General features: G+C 37.5%; 1 pseudogene; it reads right to left on the minus strand.

Annotated features, from left to right (window-relative positions):
* Nucleotides 1–859: 859 nt before the first annotated feature.
* LOC120610232 (uncharacterized) lies at nucleotides 860–978 on the minus strand (annotated as a pseudogene).
* Between the last annotated feature and the right edge of the window lie 11792 nt (nucleotides 979–12770).

The raw sequence follows: 12770 nt of genomic DNA on the forward strand, positions 1-12770 counted from the left end.
CAATGCATGTTGATTATATAGGCAAGGAGTCCCCAAAAGACAGCCCTTAGGCATAATGGAAACACAGCCACGTCCATTCACCATCACTTGTGTATAGTTGCTTTCACTCTAACAGCAGAGTCGGATAATTGCAACAGAGAATGGCCCACACAGAGCTGAAAGAAACCTACTCTCTGGCCTTTTACAAAAAAAACTTTGCCAACCCCTGAAGACAACGTACATTTTTACATGATTATATATTCCTTCTGCTTTAGTTACAAGGACAGTCTGAATCGAATGTTCTTGTCAATGTTAATATTTACAGAGAACTTTGTTATACATATTTCTCTCTTCTATCTTCAATTTTTTTCACACATCTTTCTTTATATTTAATTTTATTTGAGTGTAGGGACTCTAATGGGCTGTACGTTGCCACTGTTGTACCTTGAGCATCAAAGAGAAATTACACCTCCAACCCCCATAGTTAGGTGTAGCCATGTTGCTAACTCTGGCTAACTAAACATGAACAGAGATTATAGGTCCGTGTAGGAGCCAATAAGTGATTCTCTATTCTCTCTGTCTTCATGACGTGTTATGTTCCAGACAGTAGAGACTATATATATATATATATATATATACACACACACACACATTTATATACATATACATACATATATATGTGTGTGTGTGTATATATATGTATACATATATATGTATATGTACATATACATATATATGTATACATATATATGTACATATACATGTATATGTACATATGTACGTATACATATATATGTGTATAGATATGTGTACATATATATGTACATATGTACATATACATATATATGTGTGTATATATATATATATATTCTTTTTTTATCACCTACAGTACCTGGTATTCGTAGATGGTCTCCCATCCAAGTACTAACCAGGCCCGACCCTGCTTAGCTTCCAAGATCAGACAAGATCAGGCTCGTTCAGGGTCGCATGGCTGTAGACTGAGACTCTTATTATTCTTGCTCACTGAATACAGGTTATGCAGAAGACAGCACCTTCCTCACATGGTGATAGAGCCTGAGTGTGTGTGTAATGAACCTTTGTTACTATCGATTAGCGGGATATGGGGGGCTCTATCCATCCCGGCCTAACTGATACATGTAGTAAATTCCATTCAAATTATTTTGCAACAAGGCAGATTATAAATAATAGTATTAGCAATTATAATAATATGAATGAGTATTTGGGGTATTGAATATTTTGGGAGTCACATATTCCTTTGAAAATTCCTTTGATCAAAGCTAAAAGCTTTTCTTTCCAGAGGGGAAATAATCATATCATATATATATATGTGTGTGTGTGTGTGTATATATATATATATATATATGATATGATTATCATACATATACATATGTATATATGTATATATATGTGTATATATGTATCAAACATTACATATATTTGATATGCATATGTATCAAATATATATATTTGATACATGTGCATATGTATCAAATATATATATTTGATACATGTTTATAATATAGTATCCATATTACATATATATCAAATAAACAAATAAAATAAATAAGGGTAATTTCAAACCCTGGTTCTGTCACTAATGAGTTATGTGTATTTCAACTTATGTGAACTCTGAGCCTCAGTTCCCTTATCTGTAGAAAGGTGGTATTAATATCTACTTTGCTTTGAAATTGTGAGGTATAAATGTAATGACATGCAATTTTCTGTCACAGTATTTAACATAGTGTGTGGTCGATAAATGCTTGCTCCCTTCACCCTATAATAATAGTGACAGCAAAACAGTGAGACAGTCTCAGGTGAAACCAAATCCAATCTGACACAGGATAAAAGGAGGGAAGAATGTTCCCATTTGTGAAATAATGGTTTAAATCTGATAAAGTCTATTACTCTTCTCAGCTACACAGTTCTATTAGATGAAGGCCTTTTTGAAAGCAAATAAGTATAATTGAAATAACTCAATAAACCAGGTTTGCCTCATTGATTTTAGACTTAGAAGTTCAGCTGCCACAGCAATATACTTTTTATAATGTATGTATATGTAGTCGTCGATTTAAAATATCAAGTTCAACTCAAAGTTCTTCTCCTTGGGAAACTTCAAAATCAATGTCATCATATCAGTCAAAGTTTTCATGGCAAGAATGCACTGGGAAGACGTGCACGAGAATCTTTAGGCCTGTGTCTATCCTAAATACATAATTATTTTCTTAAGTATGTATTTCTGGTACATATATGGCCATTTTAGAGGTTATTGAAAGGTCACACAATCGTTAGATGATCCGAGATGGACAGAATCTTTATTTATCTAGCTTTAAACCTCATTATTTTATAGATGAGAAAGTTAAAACTCAGCAATAGTAACTGATTTAACCAGAAATAGTAACCTATGTATTAAAAGTAGAAATAGAAATAGTACCTTGAAATCTAAGCATTCTTTTGCTCTTTTTCAGCGCCTCCCCTCCCCCATTATAACATGTCAATTTGTCAGATCCAAGATAGTTCAGTATGATTTATATCCCATGAGACCACTCGCTGGGAGGATGCTGGGAACCCACCAGGTTTCACGGAACATAGACGGTAAGGAAATTTCAGAGACACGGTAGACAGCACGCTGCTCCTATTGTGATCCCCTTCCTTCCTGATCCCTAAGCTCAGACTGAAAATGCAGGCCTGATGTTTTTTACAGAGATGCCTTCTTCCATGAAGACCATCACCTGGTTTGGCACAGGAGCCCTCGGTGAGGTGTCAGGAAAGACGAATCAGATGGTTAAGAACATGTAGTTAATTATTAACTCACCACTTGTTTAAAAACTTGGTCAGTGTCCTTATGCTTACCTGAAGCAGAGAGAGAAAGAGAGAGAGAGAGAGAGAGAGAGAGAGAGATATGAAAAACATCCCAAGCTCCAGGAGAACTTGGGCCTGTGCAAGAATTTCATCCTGATGGTCATAACTGCCACACCACCCCGACTACCTCCACCATTTGTTGAGAATTAATATGTAAAAATTATTAATAATTTAGCGCTAGGCTAAATACATTTTGTGCACTGTTTCTTTTAATATTTTATAACACTCAAGTTCTTAATTACACATTTATTTAATTATCGTGAACATTTGGTTTTACAAACATTGTCTAGCTCACCAGACAATACGCTCCATGAGATCAGCAATTTTTCTTTCTTTTTTTTTACTTCTACCATTGTACCTTCAACACATATCACAGTGACTAGTGAATCAATAAATAGTGATGCTTAATTATTATTTGTGAAATGAATGAGGAACCCTCCCATAAAGCAGACATTGACTTTTACATTTTTCAAGTGAAGAAATTGAAGCCTAAAGAGTAGTTTAAACTTTTTTCCTCCAAACGTTTGCACGAATATGTTTCTCCAAATACTTCTTATTCTGAATGTCCACCTAATAATAAATGAAATTAATGCCTACAGTTATTGCTCAGTGAAGCTACCTTTGCTTTCTATGGGATTTAGGAAAGTACAGCTTTCCATAGAGTTTTGGACTGCCCCTTTTACTATCACCTAGGTACCCCAAGAGGCCATTCCTTCTCTGGAGTCTCACTGCCAACTCCTCCGACCCCCACCATCACACCCTCTTCAAGCAGAGACCCTCTGCTTTCTCTTCTCTCTCTTTTCCTTATTTCACTGGGGGAGGTGGGGTAATTTCTTCCTTCTCATGGCTAAGACATTTTCTCTGTACCTTAAATCCTCTCCCCTCTCTAGTAGTTTTTTTTTTTTTTAAATCATCAGTGCAAAGATTTCTGCTTTCTGCACAGCAGCTTCCCATGACTGAGGAAAAAGCACAGGAGACACTCTGCTGGGGTAGGAATAAAGAAAAGGAAGGAATTCAGGTAGAGTAAAGCAAACAAATATGAGTTGCCATCTCACAACATTATGCTACGTCCTTGTCACTGTCATGCCCATCCTCCTCCTCACCATCATCGTCACAGTTATCGATTTGGATATGATCACCGGAGTCTCTGAGCATCACTGGAGCATCTTTCTCAGAATCCCCAGCCCAGAGCAAGTACTTCATAAATGTTGTCAGTGTGTCACAGCACAAAAGGCACAGCTTTGGAATTCAAACAGATATAAGTTCAAGTCCCCATCCCACTGTTCATTCCCCTTGGGCAAATATCCTTGGGTGTCTAAGCTATGTCTACGTTTTCTCGTCTCTAAAATATTTATAAGAATGTTCAGGTTCTAGTTTCCTGATGGGTAGTAAAGATAATTTATGTGAAGCACCTGACATAATTCCAGCAAGTTTTAAATAAATGCTGGGTAGCTATTGTCAGAGAAGAAAGGATTCCTGCCAGATTTTCCTGCAGTTTTCTAATTTCCAAGAGCTCCCTCTGCAGGAAGGCTCTGATTCAGGAAGCTGGAATGCCTTGTCCATCTGGGTTATTCTTTGTACATATTCTCTTAAAGCAGCTACCGTCAATGCCCTTGGCCTTGTTGCCTTATTTCACATAACCTGCTTCTTGCAGAGAATCTTGGAAAGTAAATGCCAGATGCTCTAGGATTGGAAATTAATTATGGAAACAGCAAAACCCAGGAAACTAGTTGGCAGGAAGTGCTCCTTTAAAATGGCAATTTGTCGGCCACTGTTTGGGAAATGAAGACAGTAAACCCAACGGCCACTTCCTTTCCTTTGGCTTGGAGCACTTGGCTTTCATTTATGAGGCCATCCGGTTCAATTAAGCTTCTGTATAACAAGTTGTCAGTCACCATCAAAGCACCTCCTGGATACATGTCAGAGCAGCCTCCTCCCTGTCACTTCAATTTCGTTCTGGAAACCTGTGAGTGGGATTTCAAGGAGTTGAGCTGGTGCATATTGTGTAACACTCTGTTTTCCTTCCTTTCTCACCCCTGTCCCCCCCCACCACCACCACTGTTTTTCCAGAGGCTTCTGCCATTGCAGGTCAGGCTTGCAGGGAGCCGATGGGGCTGGCCTTCTGAGTCCACCAGGAGCATCTGTCTTGACGAGCTTTGACAAGGACATCTTGCCAGGAGACTGCAGCAACAGCAGCAGCCTGGTCAGAATAAGCAGCCCCGGGCCATGGTTTTTCTGAGGGTTCCCATTAACCCAGCAAAAATGAACGGGGTCAGTGGGTACACTCGTCCCTAAAAGCAAAGTACTGAAAAGTACTTCTTGGGAGGTAGGCTGAGCTGCTAAGAGGTTGACTCCTTTCTCACCACCTTTTAAAGGCTCTGTGCTTTTTATATTTTTCTCACTATCAGACACACCTGACAACCGACATCTGTACATGTGGTGCTCATTTGCAATTTCTCAAATTAGCTCAAATTACCACCCTTTTTCAACCACTCAAGAAATTATACCTGAATGCGAGTGAGGGAGAGAAAGGTTATTGTATGGATAACCTGGAATCTGCTTCCTGTAAAACAATGCATGATGGTCACATGCCTTATTACTCTATTATCAGTAACAAATTATTTGGACACACTTTATAGGAGATCAAGGCATACTATTGTATCATGATGTTGTTGCTGAAAACTTTTTGCTTTTTAATGTTCCAAGACAAGAAAACAGATTCCTCTTTCCATCTACTTCAGTAAAGTGCTACAAAGTGAGGAGCATGCAGCAGGGACCACACTAGGGATGCGCACATCTGATCTTATCTTATCAGACAGCATCATATCTCCATGATGGGCAGAGATGTCCTAAGAAAAGAGCAATACACTTGGATTCCAATCACCTGATTTTGCATCCTTCTTCCTATATTCTGTGACCTTGGAGAAGTTTCTGAGCTTGGACAACTTGTCACCTTTAATTTTCTCATTTGTAGAGGAGAGAGATACACTTAGCTCAGAGTTGGTATGGGAGTTGAACAATAATTGCTAATGATATGCTAGGCAATAGATTAAGACCTCTATATGGATTCTCTTACTGTTCACTATATGTTTGCTCCTTTCAGACAAAGGAAGAAACTTAGGCTTAGAGACTTTATGACAATGTGTGTCTCTGAGCCGAGATTCAAACCCAGGCAGTCCAACCCTGGAGTCATTTATACACTGAATCATTCTGCCATATTGTCTCCATTTGTTTAAAGGAACAACTGTTGACCATTCCCTAAAACTTAACAGGAATTTGTATGTGTATTAATGGTAAGAGGATTTCAAGGAATTAAGAAAAAATAGATATATTTCCTATAAAATGATATATAAATGATGATCACTTTTTAGATACTAAATTAGGAATTGTAAAATCTTACCGTTGAAAAAAACTTTAGAGATCTCTTCTTCCAGAAATTTATAATCAGCAAGGTCTACTTTTAGTTTCTTAGCTCTTCATAGATGCCAATTTTTTAGCATTTTCTCTACCAAAATTGGAGGTATCAAGTGGAGTTCACTGCTCAAACTTATAAAAGTAAGTGTGTATACACCTATACGACATTCATATGCATACATAATGCATAACTTATGACCAAGTATATAGAAATATCATCCAAGCTACTCCATAGGAGACTGAGGTTTTCTTTAATGTTTCTCTCTATTCAAGCCTTAATTTGAATTATTTCAGATAGGCTTTGCCTGACATAGGCTAGGTTAGGTTCTCTCATTACGCTGTATTTTTTTTTCTCTTAACATCCATCGCCTATGATTGTTCTTACTTCTTTGTACTCAATGTTAGACTGTAAGTGCTTTGAAAGTGGCCTGTGTAGAAATTGTTTCTCAAGGCATCCATACAATCCAGTGATGTCTGTATAATCCCATTGGAATATCCCTTCAGGAACATCTCTGTCTGTGTCCTCCCTCCCCACTTCATTTAGAAATAAAATAGCAATAAGTTCTCCAAGATAAAGATGGAAGAAAGGAAGGCATAATTGTACCCTCGATGCTTTGAATATGTTGTTCCCATTACTAAACATTTATATCCTCCCTCTCTTCTGAACTTAGATCTATTCGAGACTAGCTCAAACATTTCTTTTGAGACTCCTCCAGGTGGATTTGATTGGAGTCTTTTCTGAACCTATACAGCTGTTTGATGCCTCTTTCAGAACTAGTCCACAGGGCTGGAGAAGTCATGATGTTTCTTGGACTATAACAAATAAAGAGAGATCAATCACTTTCGTCTTGCTTTGCTCTCCAATCTGCTTTTCCAGTCTATCAGCAGGTCTTTGGGGGACGAGTGGAAGTCATAGTATAGACTTTGAGTTATAGCTACTGAGAGAAGGAGCTAGAAGTCTCTATTCAAATCTTCTCTCTCTTCAACCTCAACTTATATATGTTATAATATAGAGTCTTAGGGCTTTAGGTATTTAGGAGAGACTGCCGATCACTGTTTTAGTTGACTTTTCTGGGAACTTTATATGGAAAAATTCTTTCAGGAGCACGGAAGAGAACTAAAAAAACAACTACAATAACACACAGTACAACTCTACTTCTGACGATAGAATCAACATGTCATGAATTAATATCTCAGGTATGTCACAGTTCAAAGAGATAGGTAGATTTTTCTCTGACAGATGAGGAAATAACAAAGACAACAACTGCTAACACGTATTGAGCATTTTTGTCGAAATTCTTTTCTAAATGGGTCACGTGTATTAACTTTTTACACATTAACCAGTTAACTCCTCACAGTAACTGGTGAGGCAGGTATTATTGTGTTCACATTTTATAAATGTAGAAACCACGAGGTTAAACAATTTATCTGAAGTCACAAAGTTGGTATGAGGCAGACTGGAATTTGATATAGAATTCTGTGTCTAGAATGCAGATATGTTCAACAATAATCTTATAAAATTTATTTATGTCATTTGTTTTTCTTGCTTACCATGCTGGATACTATTATTTTCTGCTTGTCATGCTAGACATTATTTCAAAAGTAGGGTCAGAGAGAGAAATAAATTAAACAGCTTTAATTTACATTATTCAAGAGGAAAATTGGCCTGAATTGCCTGGATAATAACCTACAGTTCACATTTTCCTTAGAGCCATCTGTGACCTTAAGAATGCACTTTGCTTGTCCTTTTGATCAAAGGCAATAGTCAAGAACTAGCTAAAAGATCCTCCCGTCTTTCTCAGAGTTCTGTTCGAGCAAACCCAAAGCCTCCATTTCTTCTGTGTTCAATGAAATTGCCTTGGACTAAAGTTTACTTTTCACGCTGCCCATTCTCACTGCCTACTATTCCCACGGTAAGTTCCTTATAATGGAAATAAATCCACTGGATTAACAAGAGAGCAGTTTCAGGGCCCCTAACATTTCATCAAGAAATAATAATTCTTCAGTTTTTCTTTTTGCAGTTCTATCTCCCCACAGACAAAAATAAACAGGAGAAAGAGGTGCTTGCCTAAAAGATGCTTGGTTAGCACTTTATTTTAAGCCTGGTATTTAGACAGACAAATCCAAATCAGCTTAGTCTTGTTGAGTGACATTAAACTGCCTGCCTTTCAGAAACTTTTGCAGACTTAATTATCTGTCATCAAATGATACCACCTTCCCAGATATTGTGGCTAGAGGACACACAAAGTGTGGTCAAGATTTGCACTAGAACAAATAAGATTTCTATGTAGGAGTACCTTGCTAGTGTTCTATAAGAGGAAAATGCTTCAGCAGTCTAAACATAAAAGATAGAGTTTGCCATATTTCTTATAATGCTTATTACACCTACCTCTGTATTATGTTTACCCAAGTTTTAAAAAGTGCTAAATTAATTGAAACCAGATGATACTTGCTATCCAAATGACCCAGAGTTTTATGAGTCAAATCTAATATGATTAATAAATTAAATATGACTAAAGGCTCTTTGGGGTAGGTGGGGTTTTGTATTTTGCTCTTAACTTTCAAGGACATTGAGTAACCTAATTCACGTTCTAATTGAAATGTTAGTTGGTTGATCATACAGGTAAATACAGGTTAATTATCAGGTGGTAGCTGACTAATTACCTAGCAATTGGCATCTCAGATTAGTGTTATAATTATTTTGGCCCTGTTCACCAAAACACAGATTGTCCTTGATAATTACTTATAGATTCACTGAGCATTCTTAAGAGGAGGCCTTAGAATCAAAAGAAATAAAAGAAGGTCCACATAACTCCCCCTAAATTTAATGAGAACTTTGTCTTGGACATATTGTATTTTGTATTATTTTACACAGTATGTGGGAAAGTCCTGAGAGAAAATAGGGCCTTATGTTGATTATTTAAATTTCAGTGGTTTCTGTAGGAAAAAAAGAAGAAATGAAGAAAGCAAAGAAAGAGGAAAGGAGGGGCAAAGGGAAGAAAAAAGCGGAGTAGAGAAGAAGATAAGTCATGGAGAAAGTCAAAAGATAAAGCTTGACAAGAGAGAAGGAAGAGTTGCTAAAAATTTAATGAAAAATCGTCACTGTGGTAAATTGAATGTGCCCCTCCTCCAAATGATATCCACATCCTAACCCCTGGAACCTATGAAAGTTTCCTGATCTGGCTAAAAACGACTTTGCAGAAATGATGACGTTAAGGATCTTGAGACGGGAGAGTACCCTGGCATATCCAGGTGGACCCTACATACAATCACATGTATCCTTTTAAGAGGGAGCAGAGGGAAATTTGGCACAGACAGAAGAGGAGAAAGCAATGTGACCATGAAGGCCGAAATTGGGATGATGTGGATACAAGCTAAGGAAGGCCAGCAGCCACAAGAAGCTGAAAGAGACAAAGAATTAATTTCCCCCTAAAAGCTCAGAGTAAGCATGGCCCTCCCTACACCTTGATTTTGGCTTAGTGATAGTAATTTTGGTCTTCCAGCCTGCAGAACTCTGACAGGATACATTTGTATTGTTGTAAACCATCAGGTTTGTGGTAATTTGTTATAGCGGCCATGAGAAACTAATCCAGTTATTTAGCTATTCACAGCTTTTATTTATTGCCTGTCAGTACCAGGTGCCACTCTGAACGCCAGGAACAAAAAGAGATGCCAAGTGGAGAGAACAACAAGCAAGCTGAAACGAACACATAAGGAAAACAAAATTATTTCAGATAATGGTAGATTCGATGAAATACATCAACAGAAATTAGAAAGAACATGATGGAGGAGAAAGGACAGCATGAAATAGAGTCAGGGAACACTCTACGGAGAGGGGGATATTTGAGCCCATTGTGAAGACAGAACATTTCCTAACTTCTTTGAAATCATCACCACTTTTCATTCTCAAAATATCTTCTGAAGATAAGAGTTATCCATATTTCACAGAAGTGAAACTCTCTGACCCAGAGTTACAGTGTTATGAATGGTAGAAATAGAATTCAACCTCAGGTAGGTCTATGCTAAACAAACTTCTTTCATGTGATGTGCTGGTCAAAAGAGAAATTGTGTGGCATAGATTAAGACTCACAAAAAGTTTTTCCAACTATTTCTAGTGAAAATATTAGATTTTCTACTTAGATCTATGTTATTTGACACACCAGGTTACCTAGGTCATAACACATCAAGTTCTAGATGGCATCAATAACAGGACATTCATGATTTTAAGAGCAAAATCTGCTACCTCCCTGGGTAAGTGAGAATTCATTTGAACTATCAACCACTCATCTTCTTTCCCTTCAGTTTGACTCAGCTCTCCCAGAATAATCTTCCTGACACTTAAGTGAAAATTATCATATGCAGATGAATGTGACAGGCAGGTTAATGCCCTAGAGTGAGCAGGGAAAAATAAGTTCTACTGCTCAAGGCCTGAGGAATCCTAATTTGATAGTTAGGGCCTTTGGCTTGATTAGACTGTGCCGAGAGAGGTATTCTGCTCTGCTGTGTCAGTTTGCAGACTCCAAGGAATGGCTGCCCGCGAGGCAAGGGCCTGTCTGACTTGTTACCAGTGGGCGAGAGCCAACATGCAGCACTCAACATCGTGATTGTTCATGGTGGAGCCCTGGCTGGCTAAAGACACTCCCAGGGGAAGCCTACAAGCCTGTCAGTGCTTGTCAGTGTCACCGTGACAACTGGGCGCTCAGAAAGGAGCTGTGGAAAAGAAAAAGGCAGATAACAAGTCCACCTTGAGAAGTCCTATGCTTCGAGACCTGGGGAATACTAGGAAGAAAAGTTGGAGGACGCGGTTCACATTCTTAGCATTTGTCCACAAATGTAATGAGTTTTGCCTGCATTTATACCAAAACTTGTTCTTGCCAGAGTCAAGGAGGGTTTTAGAAAATGAGATTTTTATCATAGCTTGTATTGCCTTAGAGAGAAATAAAAACAATAACAGCAAAGGCGAAAACAATAGCTAGTATTTGTTCTATAATTCTATCTGGCCCTTTGTGTTTTAGGCCAATTAATTCATTTAATCCTCACAACAGCCCTATGCAGTAGATATTATTATTATCCCCCTACTATACTTCAGAGGAATGTGAATGTGGCACACCACTAAAATGAAAGTGTCACTACCTTTAAGAGGATTAAGTCATGGATGAAGCCAGGAAATGTATTATTATCTACACTGCAGTACAGGGTATTTTTAGAAAAGACTGCAGGCATTGACTGAGTCTCACTAAGCTGAATTGGAATTCTGGTTCCACCACATACTAGCTGGATAACCTTAAGTAATCTGTCTAAGATTCGATTTCCTTGTATGTAAAACGTAGACAAAAATATCTGTGTTGCTGTGGTACATATAACATCAGTTCTCATTTTGAATTGATTGTGATTACTGAAGAATTATATGTGTACCATACCCCAATCTCCATGGAATATTAACTCAGCCATAAGAAGAGATGAAATACTGCCATTTGCGACAACATGGATGGACCTCAAGAGAATCATGCTAAGCGAAATAAGCCAGACAGAAAAAGTTGGAAATCACATGGCATCACTTATATGTGAAATATAAACCCAAAAGCAACAAATGAACAGGACAAACAGAGACTCATGGATATGAACAATGACAAGTGGTTACCAGGGGGGAGCGGGTGGAGGGAAAAAGTAAAAAAATAAAATGTTAAAAATAAAAAATAATAATAAAATATTAAAAAATATATCTGTGTTGCATAATTGCTTGGAAGGTCAATAGGATACGACAGGTAAGGTACTTAGAATAATTTATGAATAACAGTTTCACGACAAAGAGTCATTAAAGTTGTTTTATCAGAAATACTAGGCACAGTCTTGCTATCCAACGCTAAACTTCTCTCAATTTGCTCATTTATAAAACGAGGCCATTCAAGACTACATTCTATGTTATGCAAAAGAATTTTAGTTGACTATTTTAAAGTAATTTTTTGTAAAGTATCAGGCCCTATTGAAATATTGGATAACTTCCTTGATATTATTATCCTTTTATTTTAAAAATGGGAATAAAAAGTGCTTAGTTGTGAGGTCAGGGTAGTAAAGATTGGGTAAGTAACATGTAATACTAACACCTAACACGGAGCCAGGCACATAGTCTGCACTGAATTAACATCAGTTCTCATTTTGAATTGATTGTGACTACTGAAGAATTATATGTGTACCATGCCCCAATCTCCATCAGTTTTCTTTTTAAATATTTTCAATTTTTAAAATTTTTATTTCTGGCTCAAAGAAACATATAATTGCACTAGCCATCAAACTACTGCCTCGTTGAAGATTTTCTTGCAACTACAAGTCAGTAAGGTAATATTTGGTCAAGCTTTAGCGGTCTGGTCAATTTTCTCAGGTTAAAAAAAAAATAAAGCTGTCCCTGAAGGACATTATTACAAAAAATTGTGAAACCTGCTCTTCTTCTGACTTCTAGGAAGGAGCATGACTAGTCACAGCTGAAGAAAAAGACAAGT

Source organism: Pteropus medius, unplaced genomic scaffold (genome assembly GCF_902729225.1).
Source record: "Pteropus medius unplaced genomic scaffold, Ma_sr-lr_union100, whole genome shotgun sequence".
In the NCBI taxonomy this organism is placed as follows: Eukaryota; Metazoa; Chordata; class Mammalia; order Chiroptera; family Pteropodidae; genus Pteropus; species Pteropus medius.